This window comes from Semicossyphus pulcher, unplaced genomic scaffold (genome assembly GCF_022749685.1).
Source record: "Semicossyphus pulcher isolate SPU_LCO1_2020_fin unplaced genomic scaffold, fSemPul1.0.p SCAF_2, whole genome shotgun sequence".
Lineage (NCBI taxonomy): Eukaryota > Metazoa > Chordata > Actinopteri > Labriformes > Labridae > Semicossyphus > Semicossyphus pulcher.
The window spans coordinates 18,621,373-18,649,077 of NW_027211693.1; the positions used below are offsets into that span (position 1 = coordinate 18,621,373).

General features: G+C 41.6%; 1 protein-coding gene across 1 annotated transcript in view; it reads left to right on the plus strand.

Moving 5' to 3' along the window:
- Window positions 1-24,068: 24,068 nt before the first annotated feature.
- pcdh11 (protocadherin 11) overlaps window positions 24,069-27,705 on the plus strand; it is a 129,641-nt gene continuing 126,004 nt past the window's right edge. The window contains exon 1 of the mRNA XM_069669311.1: window positions 24,069-24,527. The gene's annotated coding sequence lies outside the window, so the exon portion shown is untranslated. The remainder of the gene's footprint in view (window positions 24,528-27,705) is intronic.

The following is a 27,705-nucleotide window of genomic DNA, read 5'->3' on the forward strand; positions in this document are numbered from 1 at the left end:
AGTCACAGGCTCGGCCGGCCCACTTACAGGCAGAATAAGGTGTTGTGAAAAACTATTCTACATTAAAAGGAGCAGACCTTAGTTTGAAAACAGCTAAGTGGAATTTGCTTTGTGCTGTGTTCTTCCACCTCCAGCTCTGAGAAAAACACAGTGTATGTTTGTGCATCAGAATCCTCTCCCCTTCAACTTGTCTAGGCTTTGATTTCTTGACATATTCCCTTGCTGCTTTTTTGCTTCAATGCTCCGTGCTCTGTGTTGTCTCCCATCTTCTTGTATCCGTCTCCTATCTCATCCCACATGTGCTTCCAGGCTCACAGTCTGCTTTCCATAAAGATAACATTGCAGAGTTAAACAGATGGGGTATAAATGTTCTCTCAGTGATAAGTGTTGGCTCAGATACACCGAGAGATAGAAAAGATTATTCAGCCTATCTTGAATTTTCAACAAAAAATATGAAATCTTGAGTACAGTTGGGGATTTGATGTGTGCACAAAGCATGTAAGAGATGTTTCATTTCAATTATTATCATCAAGAATGTTGGCCTGCATGCCTGAGAGGGGAACACACTCTCTGAAATATCTTTGTCATTGTGAATGTATCTTTAGCTAGCTAAAGCTATTAGCCTTAGCAACAAAGCTAACATTGTGCAGCTCTGTGTCAGTTAAACTGAGTGCACTGAATGGTATATATGCTTTATCAAACAAACTTACATCTGACATATGCAGCTTAAGAAAATAACATTCAATATCTTGATCGGTGTCTGTCTCTTGTCCCTATCACTCAGATATGTTGTCATTTTAAAGAAAGAACTTAGCAAATAATTACTTTGTAACATGTCAAGAGTGTCGAGAGAGTGTGAAGGAAATATTTTCAGAGAGTCAAAGTTAAGTTTAGTGGGGAGTAGTAAACCGTGTGTGGGTGCAAGCAGAGAGGAAAACCTGTAGCTGTGTTTTGACTGAGAATTCACATTTGCTAATGTCATTATTTATTTTGCACTCTTATCAGTCAAGTAGGGTTTACGCAATTTAAAGTGTTTGATACTTTGTATTATTAAGTTTTGTGAGTGAATTTGTGCTAAACAGTAGTACAAGAGAGATTTATGTTCATGTTAATTCTGTCTATATACTAAACTTCTGTGCGTGTGTTGTGTATCTTTTTGGCGACAGCTAGCGCTGAGGAAACATCACCCTATCACTCCTATGATTATCACATTTTGACACGGTGTAACAGTTATGTTTTTAGTTCTTCAATCAATTCTCTGCATTTTTATCTCTGTCCTGATCCCACAGTGTACAAGCGTCGAGGTATTCTTTGAATAAAAGCCCTCTTCCTGCTTCCTTTAAACAAGCTAACGTGCTACGCTACTCACTGCAAAACTCTGTTCACTCTGTTACCGCTCTGTCTGAATCAGACCCAGAGCGAGCACTCATAGGCATTAAGAGTAAGCATACAAAAGTACTCAATGTTCTTGCTTATGTTCTGGTTGGTTTTGTAGGTTATATAAAAGCATCAGTATTAAATAGAGAGTTTTATAGCGAGTGAAAAAGTCCAAACAGTCAGTTTTGGAATAAATAACAATAACTCAAGTATGGAAAAATCCAGATGTCAAGGTTATAAAACACCCTGTAAACATGACACTGAGTCCAGATTGCATACACATTGCTTTCAGGGACATGTCAACCCCCTGTAGACTAAGACAAGGAAAAGAATCTCAGTTTAAACTAAAATAGTTCATTATGTATGAATGTGCAGGGTAGGAGAAGGCCACTTGACCCAGCTGTCCTTTCCTAAAGATCTCTGCTGTGGCAGCATTTTTATTCCAGCCTTGTAGCAACTTAATTCTAACTGTTACTGAGCTCCCTGTCAAACATTGTGTGTTGATAAATCTCCCAGTTATACTTAAATCAATATGGGGGCAAGGTGGTGGGTGAAAAACCTTTATAATCCTTGCCCTCAGCAATCCTTTGCACGCAGGCCAATTTCAGTCTGGTTTTATCATTTGAACCCGTTTGCTGTATGTTGAGTGGACCCGATCCATACCGTTTGATACCGCTCTTGGCCCACACCCATAAAGAATTCCAATCAGAGGTGCTGGGATGTGAGTTTAGCGTCGGCGGAAAACCTCGCTTGTTTATGCACTTGTAGGATTTCTACATGGAATATCAATGAGAGAGGCAATTGAGCAAGTAGTAATCAATTGATACTAGCATGAGAAATGTTAGAGTAGTCTGCTTAACGACAGGAAATATGATTACATTCTTAATGTTATCATTTAATTACTTACAAGGCATTAAGCAGTGACACAGAGACGAGAATTATCTGTACAATTATCTGTCCGCGATTAAGAAACCTACAAGAGGAGCCACAGGATGGCTCTTTAAAATCAACCCTATCTGACTTCACTCTGAGTCTAACAATTTAGGTCAATTACAGCGTCGCTACTTCGCTGGATTTGACCTTCATTTATAGTTTCCTGACGGGTCCTGAGTGCAGTGTTTGTTAATTGTGCCACAACACAATGCCTCATTAGCTTCATCAAAAGAGTCTGAGAGAATCACATAAACTAAGGAAATAAATCTAGTTAGGAATTTACTGCTAGAAGTTTAGTTTGAGGGCTGCACGGTGGTTCAGTGGTTAGCGCTGTCGCCTCACAGCTAGAGGGTCCCTAGTTTGAACCCCAGTTCAGATGAAGTGAGCCTTTCTGTGTGGAGTTTGCATGTTCTCCCCATGCATGCGTGGGTTCCCTCCGGGTGCTCCGGCTTCCTCCCACAGTCCAAAGACATGCTCGTTAGGTTGACTTGTGACTCTAAAATTGCCCTTAGGTTGTCTGTTTCAGCGTGTCAGCCGTGTGATTGACTGGCGACCAGTCCAGGGTGTACCCCATTTCTCGCCCAATGACAGCTGGGATCAGCTCCAGCCCTCCCACCTGATTCAGATGTTTCTGAGGACACTATGGTTAACATCTTTTCATCCATTACATTGCTCCCTTGTTACACCTACATTATCCATTACAGAAAAATACATCTACAACATACAAAAAAATTGAGTATTGCAAAGCATTATGGGGAAGAATCCTAAACAATAAAATACTTAACACATTATGTGCTGTAATCTAAGTTATTGCTTAAGGAAATAAGAACATTTCAACAGCAAAAAGACATAAAAGTGGGCTCAGATTGAACACAGAAAGACACAGATGTGTGTCAGTTTGATATTTGAGGAACTAAAAGGGGTCTTTGAATTATATATTTCTTGGGACACAGCAGGTGGATCGCAGCAGAAGAAAAGCTGCAGTGGTTGAGCAGAATGAAAATGTCAGAATGAACAAAGTTTCTCACATTAAATGTGCTGATGAAAGGTCAGTAAGTCAAGTATTACAGAGTATCCAGCAATCCTTTTAACCCATCTGCAGGACAACCTCGGATTTAAGTTCACGGCTCCTCCTTTCACACACTTTTTTAAACATCAGCAAGTAAACGGAAGGTGTTATGAGAAAGTACTTTCAGAGTTTTTGGGGGGATTCAAATAAGCATTTACAGCGTTTTATCCCACCGCGCATCAAGTTAAGTGACAAACAAGACAACGCTATCTCGCCGCACGTCAAAACGAAACGATACTCCATCTCTTCTGTCTCATGTAGATTATTTGCAATTTGGCCGGGGAGGTTTGCATGTCTTCAAGGTGCTATATTGAACATCATTGGGACATCTTGTTAGCATTTATCCAATTGAAGCCCATCTCAGAGGTTGCAGGAGACAGAAACAATCTTGAAAGCTCCTCCTAGGCTGCGAGAAGCAGCATCCAATGAGTGAAGGATCAGCACACCAACAGTTAGGGGGAGGCCTCAGGGACATGTATAAAATTGGATCTGCCATTTTCTGAAAAATGTGCTGTTGATTTGATACTTTTCGAGTCCAGGTTTTGTTCCTGAGGATGTCCATAATAGTTGATGAAGACAAATTACAGGTGCTTCCCTATAAAGGAAAAGAAAGGGAAGGAGAGGAAGCGAAAAGAGGTCTCGGGGGACGTCTGTCTCGTCTTCTTATACATTCAGAGAAGACTGTCCGTGTACTGTACTCAGAGGATTCGATAGCATGTTAAAAGAGAAAGGGGGGAAATTAAAGAGTAGTGCCAGACATTTTAAGCATTCACAGATTATTTTGGTGTCCCAGGACGGTTCTGTCGATGTCTGCGATCTTGCATCAGTCTTTGCGAAAACGAGAAATCAGTAGCAAAACCCTTGAATCTGTGAAGTCACAGGGGTGCAGAATGATCTGTGGTTGCTGACGACGTGCAACCTGACAAAGTTCACTCCAAAATAATACACAAATCTCACTCTGTGAAGAAGAATGTAAACCTCATTTGGTTGTAAGAGTCTGCACAAAGTCGGCATTTCATTCAAAGTCAGCTTTTGACTCGAGCGTCCAAGGGCGAAAGAAAAACATGCGGTTTGGAAATGTCTGTAATGTGTGGCATTCCCTTTGAAAAGCACGACCATAAAATGAGTTTGTTAGCTGTGTGTGAAGTTGAAAAGCTTCCCTTTAAACTCTCCCAGCCCGAGCCAATGGGGGTTAAATTAAAGAGAGATGATGCCCTTATGATACTTGAAGCTAAGACGCAGTTCTTCTTCTGAAAGCAATGTTATACCCATGTGGGAAAAAGCAGAGAGCTTACAAATAAATGCATATTTGTCTGCTTGTGGGTGTTTGTGCATTGTGTGTACTGTTGTGTTTCTCAGTGCTGGTGTGTTTGAGTGCGAGTCTGCGGTGGCTGACAGCCTTATTGGCATTTTCTACGGTGATTTCTATGAGCTTACTCTATTAGAATCACAGAGGGCTTCCATCTCGTCCGCAGCAGCCTGCATGCAAAAGAAGTGTCCCTGGAGCCTCTGTTTACCAACCAAGTCGGATTTGCTGCTCTCAGACGCAGCCAGGCTAAAGCTCAGCTACCCAGCAACCCCCTCCAGTGTCCCTCCCCCCTGCCCCCCACTACCACCAGCTCCCCCACCCTCCTCCCTCCACCCGCTGGTCCTTGAGGCTTTCAGCTTTGTCGCTCATCCTTAGTCTGCTTTTCGCCAGAATCTGTTCGAAACTTTCCAGACTGCGGGCTTTTTATGTAAATACTGTGGCACAAGAAAGTGAAGCCATGGTTACGAGCCAAATCTGCATCCTTAGAAAAAAAGAGACACTTCAAACAGAATTGTTTAAGTCTCAAAATAACAAAATTGAAGGGGGGGCGGTATTGTTGCTTTGACAAAGTAGAGGGAGGGACTTCTGGAGCTTTTTAATAAACATAGAATACAAACCTTTAATTCCCTGAGTAGAAATGTCGTCTGTCTGCTTCCACATAGAAAGAAAATGTTTTTCATTCATTCACACGTTTGAAGAGTTTGAGCAGGCGAGCTTTATAATTTACTTTTATACTATTTTTTGTTTTTCCCGCACTTTGATATTCCCAAACAAAGTATTGTTCAGTGTCTGAGTGAGAAATAAGTTGTTGTCTCCAAGAATTGCTTCTTGATGATAAAGAAAAACAACCCGGAGACAAGACAACAAGGGGATGTGTCTGTCTCATCCACGCAGCTCTTCAGGGAAGAAACTTCTCCCTGCTGATGAAGTTAGTCAACAACGCTACGCTTCTGCTGATGTGAAGATGTCATGTGTTACTTTTTATTTCACAAACACACTGTATACGAGTGAAAGAAAGAGTTTTAAAGGGTGAGCTCGCTTTCAGTGTTGGACTCCCATAAGGTTTGGAGATTTTTAAAAATGTATCTCCACAAACTGTTTTTAGTATGGCTCAAGCTGCAAACACACTGGTTTATAAATTTCCCATAATGCACTTGCATTGTATTCCTCGAAAGACCAGAGGGGTAAAGAGTACTGAAAGATTCTACTCAAGTAGAAGCACCGTTTTGTCAAAGAGTAAGATCCTTGGTTTAACCAGAAACAGCAGTTAGATCGGTCTCTTTAAAGCCACCAGAGTCCATTGACAAAAACAGTGATTTTACCTCACAGAACACAGAAGCTGCTGATGCGTCGATCGGTTAGTTTGTTTGTGTTATTGCGTGGTGTTTAAAGGGTTCATTCAGCTCAACTTGTGTTACAACGTGTAACGAGGTAACGGTAGACCAGCAAGTCCCGTGTTCTGCAAGGTAAAATGACTGTTTTTGTTAATGGAGTCTGGTGGCTTTGAAGAGACCGATCTAACAGCTGTTTCTGGTTAAACAAAGAACTTCCTTCAGTCCGTGTCGAAGGTGGTGTTTCCAGTTCATGGTTCACTAAGTTATGTGTCGGGCCTGGGTAGTTGCAGCCCAGCTCTCCTTCTTCTCTTCAGACTCAGTAGAAATAAACCGGCACCTCTGTTTTGGCGCGATGCGTGACACTTTGATCTGATTGACCTGTTTTTGATTCGATGCATTTGATTGGTGTCTGGTCCAAGTCAGTTTTCTTTCTAGCATGTAATATGGTAGAGAAATATTTTACTCCGTTACGGATGGATGTACAAATGTAGCGAATTACTTCATTTAAAACATACAAAGATTACAACCTCCAGGTCCCTCCCCCTCTCTCTCTGCGGCGCTCAGTCCTGCCTCCAAAGCCTTCCCCAAAGAGGAGGCTGTCATGCGCGTGCAGGCTAGTAACCACAGCAACTGAAGGAGCCAGATATACACTATGTAAAAACGTGAAATGACAACAACCGCAGCCGTTGTATTACACCACCAACACTATCGAAGCAGACACACATCAAAACAGCTGCAAAACCACCAGCACTTATGTTGCTAACAGAGACCAGCGCCAACTAAGCAGTAACTCACTGATGTTATGAACATTTAGCCGTGAGAGCACAGGCACACAGAACTATCAGGAGAAAGCTTGAAACAGTAACACTATTTTCAGCCACACCGCCATGAAACAACACTGAACAGCAGCCGCATTGAGAACAAGCTAACGTTAGCCCGACTGCAACGTAACGTAGCGCCAAGGTAACTGCAGACATCTTAGTGATGTGAAACAAATACAGCAGAAATTAAACTGGGGTAATTACCTATGAGTGAGTGAGTGACCGTTGCGATAACGGCGGATCATGGAGCATACTAAACCTCCACTGACGGGACTCTCTGTCTATACGGTTCTAGATACTTTGTTCGGGGGAGTAGGCAGGGCTGCTCCTCCGCTGTCCTCACCTACGTCCGCAGCGCACGCCTGCTTTCAAACACGTTGTCATCGGCCTCATAAGGACAGTCCTTGTAACACATTGCCCACAAAAGCGCACATTGACCTACAATGTCAGTATGTCAGTTACATACTAGGTTTTGACCTAGTCTTGTTTACAGTGGGAAGCTCCCTACAGAATCTACATTATGCAGAAGGAAGTCCCTTCCAATGTGACATGTACAGTATGCTGCGGTTATCATGTAACTACCAGAAACCAACATTTTCTTGGCATTAATTAATTCTACACTTCACAGTAAGTTTGTTTATCACCTCTTTTTGGCAGCTGATGTTTAGCATTTAACTGGAACACAAACTTGGCTGTGTGTTAAAGCGCCCTGGCCTCTCTATTTGCCCTAATTATAAAGGTCTGACCTGCCAGCACATGGAAAACAATAAAAAGTAAACACCAACAGTCAATGAGCAAGAGAGATGGCAGCGAACCAAACGTGAAAACAGGACAAAACTGATACCATCATTTTCATTATTCTTAGCCTTTTTTTGTTTTTTCTTGGCACGGAGATTAATGTGAATTTACACAGAGCTGTTGTCTTGGCATCCGAGACTGGCAGACTGCCACAAACCTGGCATACTACTGTCATTCTCCTTATCACAAAATAAGCTAGAAGATAGTTATGAGTTCAGGGATGCTGCGTTAACTAGCTGGCACCGAGTGTTCGTATGACGCTGTCAGGAATAAATTATTTTCTGTCAACAATAAACATCTGCGTGATGGTTTCTCCGTGCACCTTTTAGAGCTGCTTCTCTTTTGTCTGTCATTAAAACAGAGCTGAGTCACTGACTGTCACTGCCAGCTGCAGTCTGTAGGCTCTCCAGACATGAAATCAATACTCAACATTTTCCTCGTGATGGACACATACTGGGGACAGACAGATTCCCCCCTTCCCAAGACTGCACTTGATTGAGCCCCACTTAGATTGCTAATGTGACTGATGGAGTGACACGGACAGCTCTACAGGAAGTTACTGTGTGATCTATTGTGAAAATCTCTCGCTGGCAGCCAGGAAGTGTATTCCAAAGACTTTGTGCTGTTGTCTCCAACTGTTAAATGCTCTTTGCTTCCAGTATCTGCCTTTTCAAAGATCCACATCACGCCAAGACGGATGATTTGTTTAAAAAAATGAAGACACATCCAACACTGTATTTGTTTTATAAGCATCGCTCATGCTTAATAGAGTGTAGCATTCGAATGAAAGACTTGAAAGACACAATGCTCTAATAAGGGGACAGTTTTAGCTTTGTCTAATTGGTAATGAGTCCAACAATGAGGTAATTGCACACAACAGTGAGTAACAATACAGGTCCTCATCTCAAGAGAGGAATATGAATTGCAGAGTACAATCCATTGTTTGAGGAATCCATTAAGTACAGCATCTGGCAGTGTGGGACGAGGCCGTGATCAGGACTTTAAGTTGCCTGCAGAAAACACTGACATGCAAACACTTTCAAGCGAAAATGATAAATTCATCAATTAGCTCTGGGTTTTATGAATTTATAAATCTGGGTTGTGTTTGCACTTCTTGCAAATCTGTATTATCCAAGAGCAACAGAAGAAAGTGATTTGAAATGGACCGTATTCTGTGACCAGTTATTGTGTTCTATTCTTTGCGACAGCCACGAGATGAAATGTTTTTCTACCTTAATATGTTGTGTACAAACACAGTCAAAGAAATTGTCTTGGAGAACTGCGACGCTCCAGACGAATAAGCAGGCATAGCTAATGGATGTATGGGTGGTTAAAGTGTAATTACCACCACATTTTGCATCTTTGGACACTTTTCTATGCAGCAATGGAAGTAGCACACTGTTCTGCCAGATAAGAGCAAACACTGAGTTGTAATGTGTCTTATTAATTTAAAGGTTACCTTAAAATATTGTAATTTTCTGCACTTTCCATTCCTATAAAAGACTTAAGAGACAAAACAAGGTATTAGGTATTAAAACTACATATTCGTTTTGTTTACTAATGATGCTCTCTGTTCCAGGTCGTGGAATATTTAGTAGGTGGAAAATAACAGGATGTTCTGAGGACATTTTACTGCTCACCAGGGAGACAAATGTACCTACTGGTTATATATGAAACACCTATCAATAGGCTACATGTGACATGGCTGTCAGTTCAGACTTGTCACAGTCATGAATGGAGACATATGAGTCATATATGTTTGCATTATTCAAAATAAAGCTGTATGGTTAAATGATGTGTGTTCTTTGGGCAGAAACTGTACTACAAAAGTAAATTATCTTAATATTGAGGGCTGAAGTGGGCCTTTCTGTGTGGAGTTTGTATGCTCTCCCCGTGAATGCGTGGGTACTTCCTCCCACAGTCCAAAGACATGCTCGTTTGGTTCATTGGTGACTCTAAATTGCCTGTAGGTGTGGGTGTGAGCGTGAAAGGTTGTCTGTCTTTATGCGTCAGCCCCGTGATTGACTGGCGATCAGTCCAGGGTGTACACCACCTCTCGCCCAATGACAGCTGGGATAGGCTCCAGCGCCCCCGCGACCCTGAGCAGGATAAGCGGTATAGACGATGGATGGATGGATGAATTTTTATGTTGCATACTGAGGCTGATATGAAACGAAGTTGGACCTAAAAACACAACCGACTCACAAAGTGTCACACAGTTCCACTTAGATAATTTGACTGCCTGGAAACTCACCCTTACCCTAAGCACGTCATGCATAACCACGACCGCACTACAACCCATAAGCAAGTCTTGACCCTTAAATGTAATGATTTACCATGTGGGGACTAACTTTGTGTCCCTAAAAGGAAGTCATGTCCCCGTAATGTGTCAAAGTGTTCCACTGTTATTTTGGCAAACACCTTTTTAAACAGGTTCAGTGTAAACATTTCAGTCTACAGTACACCGTCTCCCCTACATCATGCTGTAAAAGACTCTTTTGAGCTTGTCTGTGCTGTCTATGAAGCAAACTATCTTCAGATTGCTTCATTAAAGATGCATGCAAAGCAAATACCCAAAATCTATCAGCAGTGTCAAAGTAAAAGTCTTTTGGTTCAAGCCAGCAGACTCGTGTTTGCATGTTCATATCAATTTGTGCAGAATTGTATGTGTGTTTGAATCCCATGATTGTGCTTACATTCTGTGGTTTACTACACTCATGTCGACTTCAGACAGTGCAAAATATACTATTATTTTTATTTACTGGGGACAGTTTTACAGCATAGAGCGATCATCCTTTCAGTGGCCTCTTAGACTTTAATTAGAGTCCATTCTATCAAGTCATATGAAGGAAAGCAACACAGATGGCAGACGTGGCCCCTTAAGCGAGTCTGCTGCAACAACAATCCAGAAATGCTGTTGTTGCAGACACATTTTGTTCATTTGGTCATCAGTGTCCTGGCAGTGGCATTCAGCCTGTTGCCCTCCCTCTATTCTCTTGTCACACTAATGTGGATGATTTTAGAATTTCAACTTGGCTCTGCACTCAGCTGGCCTCGGACAGTAGCCATTTTAAACAAGGTGCTTAAGCAGGAGCTGAGGTTTTTAGCGTCTGCCTCGATTAGCAAGCATTGTTTAAAAGACTCAAGGTATTAAGATGTTATTAGAAAGATGTCTGACTCTAACCCTGGACTCTGGATCATCTAACCCTGACTTCCAGAGCAGTTTATTGAGAGGATTCAGTCAGCTCTGAAAAGGTTCACTCTGAGTTACGTCTGTGCGAGGTGAATGACAAACAACAACAGCCATCATCAATGGAGCTCTGATAGTGTGATTTACCATGGCAACAGGTAACTAAAGTAGCAGCAGTGAGAGCGCCTGAGTAAGTGTGAACACAGTCAATAAGTTTTACTGTACACTGTTACATGTTATTGAGCATTTTCCACTCCATCATTTATCAGACGTTCATTTCCTTAAAGCTGCTGTGAGGAACTTTCCGTTTGTGCCGATTTTGGCGCCCCCTGTGGACAAAGCTGTACCTCTTATCCATTTTGCTATTAAGCTTATGCTTAAGTGGCGGTTTATAACAAAATATCTCATTCTGCTTTCATTTAGCAGTCATATGTATCACTCACTGAAAATGTTTGCCCTGGAAAATTTAAACAAAGGTACCGTGCAGTTAATCGTTTTGTCCGACACCTACCCCCCGCCAGCGGCTTCAGGCATTAAAAATAACTATATAGAAATAATCAGTCTTGTCGCTGATGGTCTGGTTTGCTTTTGTTGCTCATAAAGAGTCATCAGAATTAATTTCAGTCTGTTTTATAACCAGCAAAAAAATCCTCACAGGAGCTTTAATGGATAATAAAATGCTGAAATCCAACTGTATGTTACATTTGATTTATTCCATTGATCTATTTATTCAGTTGTGACGTTTCAAAAGTCTTGTAAAGCATGCATTATTAGATCACTTTAATGCTGTTAATCACAAAGATGTATAGGGTCTATGTTACAATACTAACATTACAACTACATTCAGTCCAGTTTGGATATTTCTGAGTAAGGATGATTCTGGTGAAGAAGTTCAAATGATCTCCAACATGATTTGGTCGCTATGATTAGTTTCAGAGCTTGTTAACTAGAGGTCATGACTAAAGTTAACGATAGTCTCAATAACACAACAGGAAACTAACTGCAACAAAGAGCGCAATGTTTCTGTCCAATAAGCACTTCAACACCAACTGTATGAATGAGCAAATGCAACATCAACGAGGCAGAGAGAAAACCTGCCAGTGATCTGGTCAGCTTGAAGAAAGACCCAGAGTTTAAGTGATCTCTGTGTCTCGGGCTGAAAATCCAGGTTGAAAATCTTTCTAAAATACGCTTCAGAATAATGTTAAACACTGTAAAGAATTCAACCATCTTGTTTCACTCGGACTCTGTCGTCTATTCGGGTCTATGACCTTGATCACTCTCCACCGAGGAGCAGTGTCCTAACATTTGTGAGCGTTTCCTAATCAAGGCCAGCTACATCTCTACCTCATCTGTTTATAAGCAGCATGCACCAATGGGAATCTCTGGTCAAGGAATACCTCATCTCCACCTCATGCAATTATAAGTTGCCCTTCCTGCAGGTCTCATTATGGCAGATGATTCAAATCCAGCCTGCAACATCTGCCTGAGAGCTCAGTTCCTGCAGCTGGTGTATTACAAGATGCCACCCTAAGTCTTATCTAAACCTGCAAAAACATCTTGGCACTGGAGACTTCATTGGAAGGTGGTTTTTTTCTTCCTCTGCTTGACAAGATCATAACGCTTGAACACATTTAGCTCTTGCAACTGGAGCTTCCTTTCACATTTCTGAAATTTGTATTGTCTGCCAGAAGCTTGCTATTTTGCACTCCTGCTGAGTAACAGTAAGCATTTAGTCTGGTTTGAGCTGCTTCCCAATCTCTGCTTCCATCAGCCGGAGAAGAAACGGATGAACCCTGTTCCCTGAGCCATTTTGCACAAACTCTCCTTTCTTCAGAAAACTCTCCCCAGCTAAGGCGGGCTCTTCCCAGGAAACCCCACTGACTGTTTTACAAAGGGGTTGCAGAGCGTTTTTTTGAGACATCTTTACCCATTTGTGGCCATCAGCAGTCAGAACTGAAATTGACACAGGCAATGTGTGTGTCTCACTCTGTAATAGGCTTCAGCTTTGTTTGGCAACCTTTCCTGGCTCCGTTTTTCTCATCCTTGGAAACTTTCCTCAGAGTACTAGTGGTGAGTACCTTCATTGTTCCATCTGTTAAATCCCATTTGGGCTCTCTGTTCAGCAACCCCCCACTCGCTTCTCTTTATTTAGCTAGAATGCGTTTGTTTGCCAAGTATCTCAAATGTTTACAACTCATCTTTGATTTGCTGGTGAACGCATGTCTTATATAACCATCTTCTTATTTCTCGTTGAATAGCATCTTTGTACAACATTTTCTCCTTGTTTCTTATGTGACAGCCAAAAAAACGTAACGCAAAAATCGAACGGTATTCACAATGGCTCTACTGCCATGCATACGATTCTACAGTTAGAAGGAAAGTTGCCATGTGTGGGAGACTCCACAAAGCTGTAGCTGCTAAATAAAGGCTAACGATATTTATGAATTATTGTTTGGATTGGTCAAGTGTGGAGGTGGCCATTTTCGAATTGGGCTTTCCTTGGACAAACAGAGTTTGCACCATTGAGGCCAAGAGTTGATCCATGTGTCAATCAGGCATGTCTCCGAATGATTGCTACATACTTTTGTATCGTGCTGATGTCGCAGCGGGAAATGCCAAATGTCAGACCCTCCTTCATTTGTTGAAATGAAATTAATATCTATTGTAACCTGGCCTATGAGCACAAGCACCAGCCATATATAAAATACGACTGTTTTCATGCAGGAATTTGAATCTACTCACTCCACCCATTTTGCGGAAAGTAGACTTTCCTGGAACGTGCTAAGCTGTCCACATCAAAAGACAGTCCTTAACACTCACTAACACAAAATGATGATTGAACATTGTTTTTCTAATCGCCAAGGTCAGTCTGAGCCGTGCAGATTTGACATGAGAGCGGTAAACATTTGTCAATACATACAGTATGAGCGAGGGTTGGTCCGCAAGTCCAGAACATTGCCATATGGATGGTCTCACCTTGTCTTCATAGAACCAGCATTACAGTATGCAACTCTTGCCACATGCCCATTTACTCAAACAAACTCTTTGCCAATGGTGCCAGTACATTACTACTTTTTAGTTTGCCAACTGGATGTTATCCGGAGGAAATGCACGAAATATTTTTAGTTTGTTTTGAGTGGGCAACTTGGTGCGGACTTGGTTAGGGAAGGAAAACATTGCAGTAAACAGTGTCCATCCACATTTTACACTCTCTGATTTACTTACATATTACATCAGGATGCAAAAACTGAAGCGACACTTGCTCCCATCATTACTCCCTTATTGAATTCTAATTAAATTGGATTATCATTCTGCACGTTTTGGTCGATTCATCTGCCCCCAAGCCGTTTTACCAATTTCATTATTGCAAGTGAAACAATGAAATGTCAAAGCAAACTTTTTAGTCTTCTGTAAATTGCCAGCCTCCCTTAACACCACTCAAAGAAATGTTGAAAAGTTGATATGACGGATATTTAAAGATACTGATTTAATCTTAACCGCCCGGCCTGCCTGTCGAGCCACACTTCTTCAAACCTGATTTGCTGTCACTTAGCCTCTCTGCTCTACCAGTCCCCCTTTCAATAAAAGCTGATGCACTGTATCTCATCTATGCGAATTGTCCCAGACATAGCAGTGTGATTCTTCAAGGGAGACATTACCACTTTAGCTCTACTTAGCAACATTTAACATCCGTGTTAGGCAGAAACCATTGAATGAGAGCAGAAACCAGTGAATTACCTTCAGCACTGTGCTTTGCATCAGTTACATTAAAACATTAGCTCAAAGAGGCCTCCACATATATATACACATTATTACTCTTGTAGACCTTCAGAATTCTAAAGGACGCATCTCATGGAGTGGGTGAGCAAGCTACTGACTCTAAAAGGAGCATTAGCTAAAGTGGTCTGAAGCCATAGAGAAAAAACAAAGACATTTAAAAAATTATCTAGTGTATGCAAATCACTACGATATCATGCCAAAGAACAAATCCAAGCTCTTGACGGGCGGTAACAGCAGGAGGTGGTAAAAAAAACAAGCATTCAGTTTTTATAGCAACATACTATGGCACGCCAAATAATTCCAAAGCACAAAGACATTGTTCTAGTTTTATAAGAAGGTTGTCATGAATGAATAAGTACGCTGTTAAACATTCAGATTGGTACCACCTTGTTTACTTCTGCGTGTTGTGAGCCATGTATCCAAAGTTTCAGATGTTCTTCAGAAGCTGTTGGAATCAGTGCAGGATTTTCATGGACAGAATATCAAAGTACGGCTGAGGTCTGGAGACTTCATATCTGGGCGATGTTTGGATCAATATGTTGGCTTTTTTTTTTTTTAGATGATACCATCTTTCTGACTTCTCTGGAATTTGCTTTGGATCAGTTTGCAGAGTGTGACGCACTTAAAATTATCTTTAAGAAACTCAAACTACACAACACTGGCATAACTGTGTGGAACAACAAATTATGTGAACACCAAAAGATTATACCCATATATGACCAAGCGACATTATCAATACACTGCTATAATAGCCCCATCCGTTACATAATGCTTTCCATAAGAGTTTGCACTCTGGTCACTTCCACTGACCAGATTGAGCTTTAAGGTCTTACAAGCAGTTAGGTCCAAGGTTTAGGTCAGGGTCTCTTGACTTCACTTTGCACACTGGAGTACTCTTATGTTTTAACAGGAAAGGGCCATCACAAAACTATTGCTATGTTGGATGTGAAATGTTTCTTAAAAACAACCCTTAACAGGAACAGAAGGACCTTGCCCACACACTAAGAGCAATTCAAACTATAAGGACAGGAACGCCAGTATGGACAGAGGTGTCCTCCATCCTCTATCTTAGGTGCAATATTTGTGATAAGGATTTTTGTGTTGCACTGCCCCTGTGATGCCTCTGTGACCCTACCAAGAACAGCAGAATGATTTTGGATAGATCAATGGGTGTATTGATTGGATGGATGAGTGAACTGGTTGATTACTGGTTGGAAGCTGTGTGAGAGTGGTGATGCTCGGTGCTCAGAAGCAAATCACAGAACAATATAAAAAAACTGTAAGAAACATAAAATATTTCCTCTTTTTGGCAGTGGCAAAGGTAGTCATGGCAGATAAGCAAATCTGTTCTCTGTCGACTGACGGTGTGATTTGCATTGCAAAGAGACACACTTAAACTGCAGTGCTGCCTAATCTGGGGCTTACATTTGTAGTTTAGCACAAAACCATTGTGGTGCAAAGTTGTCTTTCTCTGACTAGAAAAGTTTCCAAGCTTTGTAACATATAAAAGTTGTCGGTTTTTCTTTACAATACAGTCTGCTACCTCTCGTAAAGCCTCAAGCTAAGGAGCATAAAGTCTCAAGAGTGTGAAAGAGATGTCTGCACACATTGTCTTTGCAGTGCCATGTCTTTGGCAAGGGGCATCCACAGTTTACAAGGCTTGCCTTCAATTTTACTCATCAAACAATGGTTGTGTACACAGCCCATTCAAGGCAGGGAAAACGCAACACAACGTGACAAGAACATCAAGCATTCAGCCATCTGGGAAGGAAGAGTGCCAAATAATTACTCCTTGGTGATTATGGAAGCACCATTCTTTTTCTCTTCTGTCTCACCCTAAAAAATATTGGATGGAGGAGAGAAATATGTGTAGGTATCGATCTTACCATGCGTTCCTGTGACATTGGTCAGATTCTCTTTTTTGGCGTGAAAAGCAAAGAACCATGTGGAATTTCTAACATTGAGGTAAAAAGCTGCCAATTCAAAGACGCTGATTGATTTAAAACCCCTCCTCCCACCCTTCGCTCACTCCCATGCAATTTATTTTTTTTGCTTGCTTTTGTTGCATCCAGGGCCAGACTTGTTTCTGTCCTCACAAAGGCTCGCCATTTAGATTGAAATCTTCACCACATAAAATTTTATTTAAAATCAATTCAGCGACCTTCACCAGGCAAAGGCAAACACATTGTAAGACCCATCCATCTTGTGTTAAATAAGTGTTGCATATCTTTATTAATCAGGTTATAACTTTTTTTCATTTAGTTTGTAAAGTTTTGTAAAGGAGATTTAAGATGAGCATATTTTGTATGTACAAGTGATTCAAATCAACGGCCCAAATTGCTTCTTTTTTAAGGGGGCCTATTTTTGATTTTCCTTATTGAGGGATGTTGACAAAAAGGGCCAAAGGTCCAGGTTATGAGGTTAAAAAATAAGTATCTGCAACAAAAGTCAGGCTCCAGGCTGCCCTGGATACTAGTTAATGCTTTACTGGAAGAAGAATCCTTTCATACTGCTGTATTCTTGGTACATTTATGGCCAAATGTGTGTGCTTGACAGCAGATGTTTCCCACAGCAACATCTATATAAGGCTTGTGATCGAGAGACTAAATAAACTGCTAGGCCACATAGGAAGCAGATAATGGGGTTAATTGTGAGCAAGTTTCCTGCTGTAATGTATGTTGATGTTGTTGATGTCATATTGCAATTAGGGCTCGGACATTAATGGACGGATATGAGAAGTCGCCACTTCCAATGAGGAAAAAGAAAATGATTTTCCTCAGTAGGTGTATAGTTTTCTGTTGGAAACGACAAGAGTACAAGGCAGCGCTCAGACTTCCAGAGAGCTGGCCAATAAGAAGAAAGTGGGCGTTTGAAGAAGGGGCCTTAAAGAGACAGAAGCTAGGATGGGTCATTTGAGGCAGAGGATGAACTGAAGGGCTGCATAAATGGGCAGCAAACAGGAATTATAAAGCTACTCTAATGGAGCACAAAAATGAAAATATGGAACTAGCTATGAGCATTAAAGGTCCCCTTTAAGGATTTTATTACCCCACTCCTGTGCCAATGAGTGAATGCACAAATGCCGAGAAGAGGGTGGGACTTTATTCAACTTAATGTACAGTATATAGCCAGGCAAACCGTTCTCGTCTGACAGCGTTGCCTCAGGCTCCGTTTCACAGTAGACAGATGGAAGGAAACATCACCACAGCATGTACAATCGCCTTCATCAAACAACACACACAGGCTGTTTTAACAGTCAGTTACTTCTTAGGAGGGAGAAAGCTTTTCCAAAAATGCAGAATTGATACGGTTTAGAAATCCATCTTGAAAGGGAAGCGCTGTCAAGTTGATATGTGTTGATGTTGTGCATGTATTTTTGCACATTTGTAATGTTTGTGTTTATTTTCAGCCAAAAGTGACAGATAAAAGTGGGTAGGTGAAACATTTGTTCTTCTTTTGCACTACAAATTGATCTTGCTCTGCGCCGTTACAGGAGGCTGACGTGTGATGTACATGAAACAGAGCAGAACAGAAACACACTACGACGGTTTCATTATTAATTCACACACAAAGCAAAGCCCCAACAACATGTGCTGTCATTAACTGACACTCCTCCACTCGTGCTTTGTCATACAATGATCACATCTAGTTTGCACTATTTCTAAGAGTATGTTTATAGCATCCAGTTGTAGCGCACAGATGTCTGTAATGTATGTAGGTGAATTATTAATGGAAGATGCTGATTTCACATTGAAAGGCTTATTGTTTTTGTCAAATCCTCTGATAACAACATTTTGTATTCCACCCGAAATAGCAAAGTTTTAAAGCTGGCGGATATGGTACCATGACTTGTTATTTTGCCAGAAGCAATTAGCAGTCTCGCACATAACAGGGACAAACATGACATGACAAAACTACAGATAAGTCAACCCGACCTGTGCAATGCTTGTATATGCAATTAGTCGTTTCCTACAAGACATTAACACACATTTGAATAAACTCTCCTGTTACAATAACCTGTACCTCTCACTCAAACACACATTAATTTGCCAGTGGAACATTAGGTGAGGACATGTCAACTGACAATAACGGTGGCTCACAGTGCTGGCTGTGGTCTAATTGGTGTGTTGCAAATACATGTCATTCAGACCATTCATTAGCCTCAAGATTTCTGCGCCTTGTGATGAATTCTGCCTCATTCCACTTTAGCCATGCTTCAACTTTATCTGACAGGATCAAATTGACAGTGGTCTTTTCAGCCGGAGAATTTCATGTTGTCGACCTGAGGTTGTTTGGCTGATTGACGGCAAATACAAGGACGGGTTTAATGTTCCATTCACTATTCAGATTGTGCTTAAGGCACTTAAAGGCATTTGCAGTGCTTTGATAATAATATGAGTTTGATTGGCAATTACAGAATACTAAAGGTTTTTATAGTCAGGCATGACATCAGGTCATCTATTGACACAATCAAGGCTTTTCTGGTGCTTTCACACCTGACAGCTCTGGTCTGGACTTTCGGACTCGACTCGGTAAGTCCGGTTTCTTTGGACAGGTGTGAACACGCATTCAGACCAAACCACCAGACCATGGTCCGCTAGAAAAGACGGGACATGGTTCACGGCCCGGTTCGATTCAGGCGAGAACATAACCTGACTTAAAATAGGAAGCAAACCAAACAACTTTGCATTGTGGGTTGTGAACGGGTGCTTAAATTTGCGGAGACAGGCCGCAAGATGAGTAGAGGACAGACGTGGGAGCAACAAGAATATAGAAATATTCGCTGACCAAACGATTTCATAAATGCTTGTGGAAGCGCACAAGAACACAGAGGTGTTCAAACTGTTCAGGGAGAAACTAAAGGAGACTGGACGTGATCGATCCGTGGAACAATGTTGGTTAAAAGTTTAAAAAAACTCACAACAAAACACTAAAGTCCACAATCGTGTTGAGAAGTAAACAAAGAGTGTTTACTTCAGGGAGTTTTCCGACCAATCAGAGAGCAGTTTCCTCACAAATCTAAACTTGTGGTCGGCTGGTAAAAACTGCCGTGTGAACACAAACCAAACTGGAGGCAAAATGCAACACTGGAACAATTTGGTCTTTGATTCAGATCAAACAAACAGACTTTAGGTGTGAAAGCGCCTTTAATTGACAAATTCCTCCCATGAAGTTTCTGTCCTATATTCCTATAGTCCTATGAAGTCCTATATTAGCACTGTCAAAACTCTATATGTCGAATATATCCACCATAACTTCTTCCAAAATCGAATCACCATGAGAGTGAGACTCAAAGCAGACATTTCTGAAGCGATGTTTTTCAGCACTCTGTCGGCTCGTGTACCAAAGTAAAAGTACATATTATCAAAAGCGAAAACAAAACTACAAGTCCCATTCTTTTCATATGTGGACACCTCACATATTTTAAATAATAACACCCAAAGCACAGCGGAGGACCCCAAATGCCTCGTGATATCTTTGCCCATTTTGCCTCAGAGACTGTAATCATCTTTTTACCTCTCCACTTTCTCCTCCTCTTTGTAAAACTGCAGTCATGCTCGCTGCACAGCCTCACCCTATGGAAACATTCAAATATAATTCTATTCAGGCAGTCTTTTTGTCTATGTTGGGTTTCAACACCATTTTTCTGAAAGTCTCCCTCTGTTGCCAATAAGGTAAAAGCAAATATTGTACTGTCCTCGCTCGGTCCACTCCATCTTACTCAAATCTTTTCCTTTCTCCAGAGATCCTTGAGAAAGTGGAAGAGAAAGAAACAGAAGGAGAGAAATGCGGCAATAGACATAGTTTCAACTCATTGTGGTAAATCTCTGAGGTTCTTCAAAGTTGCCATGGATACAAACCCAGCCTGTATGGATAAGAAGAAGAAGAAAATGTTTTGTAAGGATGTCTCCAACTCTTCAGTAAAGCCTTCTGTAAAGCTTGTTCCGTGGACGTATTTGCACTGCTAACTACATGGACTCTTTTTTACTTATTTAGAGATGCAATATTCATAGATCATAATAACATTCAGTTTGATGAAACGCTGAACAAAGACAATGGCACAGCAGCTTCTCTGTGATCTCTTTGGACAAGTTATGCTGTTTAAGCCGAGCGGATAATAGGAAACCACAGAATGGCATTAAATCTAGTGTGGTGGGCAAAGAACCTATCCTTTCTCCAAACCACTGGATGTTAATACACGGCGACCTCGCAATTTAGCTCTGCAACCCCTTCCTTCCTCGTTCTCTTACCCAGCTGTGCCCGACTGATAAGCTATATTAGTAAATGTGCTCTTTCTTCCAATTATTTCTTTTGCATGTGTGCGTAACAAGTCACAGATTCAGTGGGATGCCAACCGCAAGCATGATGAAAGGCAATGTTAAAGAAAAGGACTGTTTGATCATATCTTTAAAAAACAAAAGAAGAGGTGTGCCTTTCTACATATCTGCCTCTGATTCCCTGAGTCGGCACAGTTTGTCAGGAACAGATCTATTGAAATGTTCAGACAGGAGCCCCGCTCAAAAGTTTGGTTAATGTCTTCATGTCTTTAGTTAGCATTTCATGTTTGCGCTAACGATCTTAAATAGTTTTTCAGGTCCTGAAAAGGGAAAAGATGATTGAACATCCCCTGGTTTTGGTGAGATATGTGATAGCGCTGCCACATCACCACATTTCCCAACTAATGTTTCAAAGACTTTCAGAAGCGTATCAGTGGACTGGTGGAAATCTGGCGTTAGTATTGTTAACTTACACAAAATGAACCGTTAAGCTAATCCTCTACTGCTTTGGTTAAGCTGCTGCAACATTATAGCTCAAGTTTTGTTGTCATGAATAATAAATCAAGGGTAGAACAGTCATCTCCACCAGTGTTGGAAAAGTGTTCTGCACATAAATAGCTATATTTCATGTCTACAGTTTGATGCGTTTTATACAATTTAATTAAAAGCCAGATAGCCAAGAAGTTCTTAAAGCTGCTGTGAGGAACTTTTGGCTTGTGTTGATTTTGGCGCCCCCTGTGGACAAAGCTGAACCTCTTATCTCTTTGCTGATTTTGTCCTGTTTGTCCTGTTAAGTGGTGGTTTTTAATAAAAAATATCTTAAAAGTAATAATCTCAAAGATTTTCATTTAAATAAATGACTGTTTTGTCACGATCTATCGCAGAGCGAGCTAACACAATGGTGATTGAGCCTATGGCCCACTGATGAATGCCTTTCCATTGCAGTATTACAGACTGGGTGTCTGTGGCGACTCTCGCAGAAAAAATCACAAGTGGCGCCCAGTTCGTGACTTGTTTTCCATCACCCAGCAGTGGTTGGTCTGCCAGAGAGGGTAGGCGGAGCTAAGCGGCTGCTTTTCCAGTCGCTGCGAGTGTTGCGAGTAAACAGTAATCTACTATGGCTGAACAAACAAAGAAAAGATCGAGGACTACAAATACAACTTCAACAATAAGTGAAAATCCAAAGAAAAAGAAACAAATTCGACGCTCAGATGAAGGCAAACAGTCTGAAAAGGAAAGCAACTGTCAGCGAGGAAAATCAAGAGTTACAACTGGTGCCAACTGTGGACGTCACACATGCAACACTGTCTGGATATCTGGGAAGTGTGCTCCCGCAATTACCGTTTATCGCCATAGGTGGCGCTGAAGAGAACGAAACAGAGATCTTCGAGATTAACAGTCCCATGTGTCACTCGCTTTAAATATTTGCCCTGGAAAATGTAAACAAAGGCAGCGTGCAGTTAATCGCTCCTTCTGACACCTACCCCTCCACCAGCAGTTTCAGGCATTAAAAACAACTGTATAGAAAGAATCAATCTTGTCGCTGATGTTCTGGTTTGTTTTTGTTGGTCATACAGAGGCATCAGAATTAATTTCAGTCTGTTTCATAACCAGTGAAAAACTCCTCACAGGAGCTTTAAAAATCCTCAAACAGTACATTTAACAAAGCACAAATTGTTTCCCACTGTGTTTTCTCCCTGGATAAATAGACTTGTGATTTTCCAGTGGACTTAAAACTGGCTCTGCGTTCTCCCAGCTGTTACCTTTAGACTGAAGTATAATTTGGCCTAAACAGAAACAATCATCTGACCCTTCCCCCTGCCCTCTGGGATGACTGTTGTGACATGAAATAATGTGGTAGGAATAGTTGAACAGGTGAAGAATGCAGTTTATAAAACCTTGCCGGGGGCTAAATGTGTTTAAATGCAATGTTGGAGTCATTTGTTGTGTGAGGTGAAGGCACAGGAACAGGAGTAATCAGCTGTTACATGGCGGTGGTGGTCGTTTGACCTTTCTGACCCTCGTAAAAGCACCTGTTAGAATCTACTTTAGGGTATTTGGGGAGGGAACACCCATTCAATTCAAAGCAGCAGGAAAGTGACAGCGTGATGATTTGTGATCAGTGATTTTGGAGCCAATCAATATGCTGTATTGACGTCTGACATGTTGCCCTTCAGCTGCAAGCGGATCTGTTGATGTTTCACTTTCACGGTAGAATTTATTTTCCAAAATACAGACTGTTAAACAACTTTAGCAATATCTGATTCACACTTCAGTATCTTTCCAGTGATGCATTTGAGGTACCTTGTCAAGTATTTTACTTTTGGCATTTTCCCTCATTTTCCCAGGTAATCCCCCTGTTGCCATTTATTCATTTCAAGTGTGCAACGTGTTTTTGGAAATAAACTGAGATAGGTTCAAACAACCCGGATATTTTTTGACACAATTTTAGACACAGAAACGATGGAAACTGTGAACAAACCCATTATCGGGCTAATTTCTCTCCTCCTGCTTGGTAAGAGCTCTGCCGTGGCCTGTTGACACCCTCGGGAATGTCTGAAAAGCATTTTGAACGTCACCACCATTCAGAGGCGCCTGTGATACAGCAGACCTAATTGGGAATGAAAAGCAGAAACAAAGCTCGGTATAAAAGTGAACAGTGCCCCCCTCTTGCTCTCAGGCGGATTTCTGGAGCAAGTCTGGCTACTGAAACACACACACACACACACACAGGCACGCACCGCTTTCCACCTACATGTCAGTGCAAGCATCTCTCCAACGCAGTGCGGCTTTAAGAGGACCGGGGCTCTTAAATCTGCGCTTGGCTCCTCCTTCCGCCATGATGTCAGTCGGAGGGAGAGCGAGAGGGAGAGAGGTGGGCAGTATTGAGGAACTGAGTTCATACAATACTACTGAGACATCTACAGCTTAGCAGACAGATACGCTGAACCGCCTATCCCGGCTCCTGTAAGTGATGCTGCACTGAGGCACACTTTGATCCAACTCCATTGGGGGGGGGGCGATGCGCTCTCTGCATCCCACCTTTAAGAGTTTTTTTGGGAAGCGTGTACAACCGTACATCATTCAAAACAAGTGCTTATAAAATAAAATAGGCTTACGCTTTCAGTTTTTCAGCAGAAGTCATTTTTTTGCGCTTGGATTGAAGTTTTACGCGCGCGTCGAGACGCCTTTAACGCACATGTGCAAATTTCGTGCCAGCGATTTTAAAGCTGGAAAATTAAAGTAGGAATTTCAAGGCAAACGTAGGCTAGGGATTCAAAGTTAATGTAAAACAAGCTGGGATCAATGCGTATCTCCGCCCGTGGGATTGCGAGCCCAAGAACATCCGAAGAGGAATTACAGCGTCCTTTGCAAACTAAGTTGATCGCTGTGCATCATATTTTTCTCCTGCACATGAGGACCACAGTTTTTTTAGCGCATGGATAAGTTTTTGTAGTGGATAACATTTTTTTTTTCTACTTGCATCGCATTTTGCTGCCGCTTCTGATGAGGATCCTTTCTCCCCCTTTCCCCCTACTTCAGTTTAATTCGTGGCACTTCTTTTTTTGTAAATCAGTGATGTCTCTACGCGACGGCACACGCGGTTGATTTTTCATCCTATTCGAGCGGAAAAGGTAAGATTTGGTCTTAACCGCCACTTTTCTGTTGAGATTAAATGTGTGTGTTCACTTTAATGTTCTCTGGGCATATGTAAGCCGTTACTTGTCTGTCTCCTGAGCGCATTCAGAAACGCTGGAGAGCGCCCAATAGCCTAATTTCTGTGCTCTGTGTAAAATCAAATTGACGTCCAAACAACCGGCGAGGACCTGTGCTATATTTACTGAGAGCAACATAAGCTTGGCGAGAATTTAGTGATAGTCTACAAGGCACTTGGATAAATCAGGGTGTTGCAATAGTGGGTCATTTTTGATGTTCCGTGCGTTTTCCTAGAGCTGCTCCAAAAAAGATATAACAGGCGTCCCCACGCATGCACCTGATGTAAATAGGAATTATCCACGGACATGGTGCATTGTGGAGACTGTAAGCTGAGTTGTCGCATTATGAATATGAACCGCGCGGTTGGTCACGACTTCGGGCGTTATTTAATCTTGCTTAACACTGATCGCTAGATAGATAGGCCTACTTTCCAAGAGCATCCAACTGCAGGCACTTTGTCGGTGCGGGTTTCTCGGCAGCTTGGCCGCTAAAGCTCGGTGCGTGGGTGCGCGGTAACAGCGCGCTCCTGGTCAAGCGGTTCAGCTGTCACAGTCCATAACCTGAGGGGCTGTCAGTCTGTTCACACTCACACTCCAGGAAAAATAAAGAAATATATAAATGTTTTCCAGCAGGAGTGCTTCAACAGTCCCCGCTGGCCGGGAGATTAGCCGCCACAGTTGGTTGTTTGGGGTCCTAATATCTCAGACCTGCTCAATATGCAATAGATTATTACTGGGTCCGTTTTTTTTAAACTCCCACAAGGCCTCCTGAACTCAATATTTGCTGGAGAATTAAATCAAATGGTAATGTGAAGCTTCCCAAGGTGAGCAGCATATTCTGGCTGTAGGCTGAGGCATTTATATGAAAAGAAGAGGCAGTGAGTCAATGGAGGCAGGCTGGAAATGTGTGTGATTTGTACAAACGCAGTAAAACCATTCGCTTATGCACATTATCATATCAAATCCAGCAGAACTGAGCAAATGATGTGCGCTATCCTGACCTACTGTCCCTTAAAACCATACCCCCAGTTATTAAACATAATAATGATAAATATGAGTAAACAATGGCTGACTCTGTCTTTAGCGTGTGTACAAACTCATTCTAAGAGCTCACAGTGACAAACATGTAGTTTCCCAGAAGTTGTCTTTTTGCTTTGCTTTTAGTTTTCCTCTCACTGTCCCACTACAACACATCCAGGCTCCCTCAGAATGTCTGCTTATACAGTCCCATATAGTTCATATAGAAACGCAGTCCCTCTCTCAGAGCCTGTCCATCATTAAAGGCCATATCTTGTTTAGGATCTTCTCCTGAAAGCTTTCTGATATTCACTCGTCAGGACTGTGGCGGTAGAATAGTGCTTTCCCCTTCCCAGGAAAAGATTATATATAAAATATGACTACTTTGACTCACTTGAATTTCCCTATTTCTAAATCCATCATGTCTAGGAGCATGATTTCCACCTGAGATGTGTCTCTTTGAAAATATTGCGTTTTTAAATTGTGTTCCAGCGTTACAGCTAGTATAATTGTTTTTTTCTCTAATTAATCATAATACTAAAGTTTCAGACTGCAATTAAATTTTCCCTCTCTTTGTTTTGATTCATTTAATAATTTCTCTGACAATTAATATAATTGCCTACAATCTCAGACTTGTCACGCTTCCATTCAAAATAAAGGATTTTAAAATTAACATTTAAAGGTGTCGTAAAGCGACTCGGACAATGATCACACGTATATTATAGCGTTAGGTTTACATGTATGGACTGCCCTCTTGAGGTCCACTAATATAACCCAGCGACGCTGACCTGCCCAAGCATTACCATCCTTCATAAGCATGTCTTAGATGTGAGTAGCAACAGGGTTAAACAGCCATTCAGCACTTTTAGACCGAATGTTGAAATTATGTGTCAGAATTTTAATAATTTATTTCTTATTTAATTATAAAATATAGTGTTAGGTGGAATTCCCAGTGATATTTAATCCTAAATGTACATATTCTGTCAGTTTTAAGTCCACCATAACAGAGGCCGTTTATGCCGAGCATCATTTTTCCTGCACTTTTCTGACTTTCCAGTGCAACTTAGGTAATGAAGTCGTTGTTGAAGTTCCCCACGAGAAAACAACTTTTCTCCCCCCGCCTTGTAAAGAGAATTGTTCAGGCTGTGTGGACGGAAAAAGAACTGAGTGATCTTGACAGAAACCTGGTCTGTCAGGCTGTCAGCGATCCTTACAGCTGATAAAACAGAAAAAGCCCAAGACAATCAAAAGTATTATTTCTTCCAATGCCCTCCTTTGAAAAACCCCTGTTGGATCCAGAGACAATATTGATAGATACAGCGGCAGTGAGAACCTGCTCTGACAGGTAAATGACTCTGAGTGTCTCGGGTCCCAGCCTCACACTAACTACACTGAAAGTTTCCGAGTGATGCTATCTTTAGGGGTGAAGGTAAGGGGTGACAGCGGCTGTATGTCTCCCCTCTCTCTGCTACCTTTCCGCCGATTCAAACGCAGGGAAGGCCTGTCCATCACTCGGCTGTGTAAAGTGATCCAGGGCCGGCCTGCTCCTCTTCACTCTGTGTCTCCCAGGAAGCAGGCTTGAGTTTGCCTACTGGATTCAACCTGCTGTCTGGGGCTCAAAATAGCATTTCAGGAGACTAGTGAAATGTAAGCAAAGGAGACACTCTGACTGACACCTAGGATTTCTCTTCCCTCCCTCTTACTTTTTTTTTCACTCCTCCAGCACAATCCCTTCTCTCACCTAGCCTGTCCCTCATGGACAGGTTTATAAAGGGCTGTGACAAGTGAAAAGCCACGCAAATGTGGGAAAATCACAATTAGAAGACACTTAGTTAAACAAATTAGAGGAGTAAACACGCTTGGCTGTAATTGGCTGAGGCGGAACATCTGCTTCTTGCCTATAAATATCATGAATTCATTATTTAGGATAACTTTAAGAGAAATACCTCAAAGATATCTATCCGCTATACCATCAAATGCACGTCTGTATGTGTCCTACATTAGACAAATTAAGTGTCTTACCATCATCATCACATTGTTTCTGCCAAAGTGTCCCTTTTGTTACATCTGTTCTCCTGCT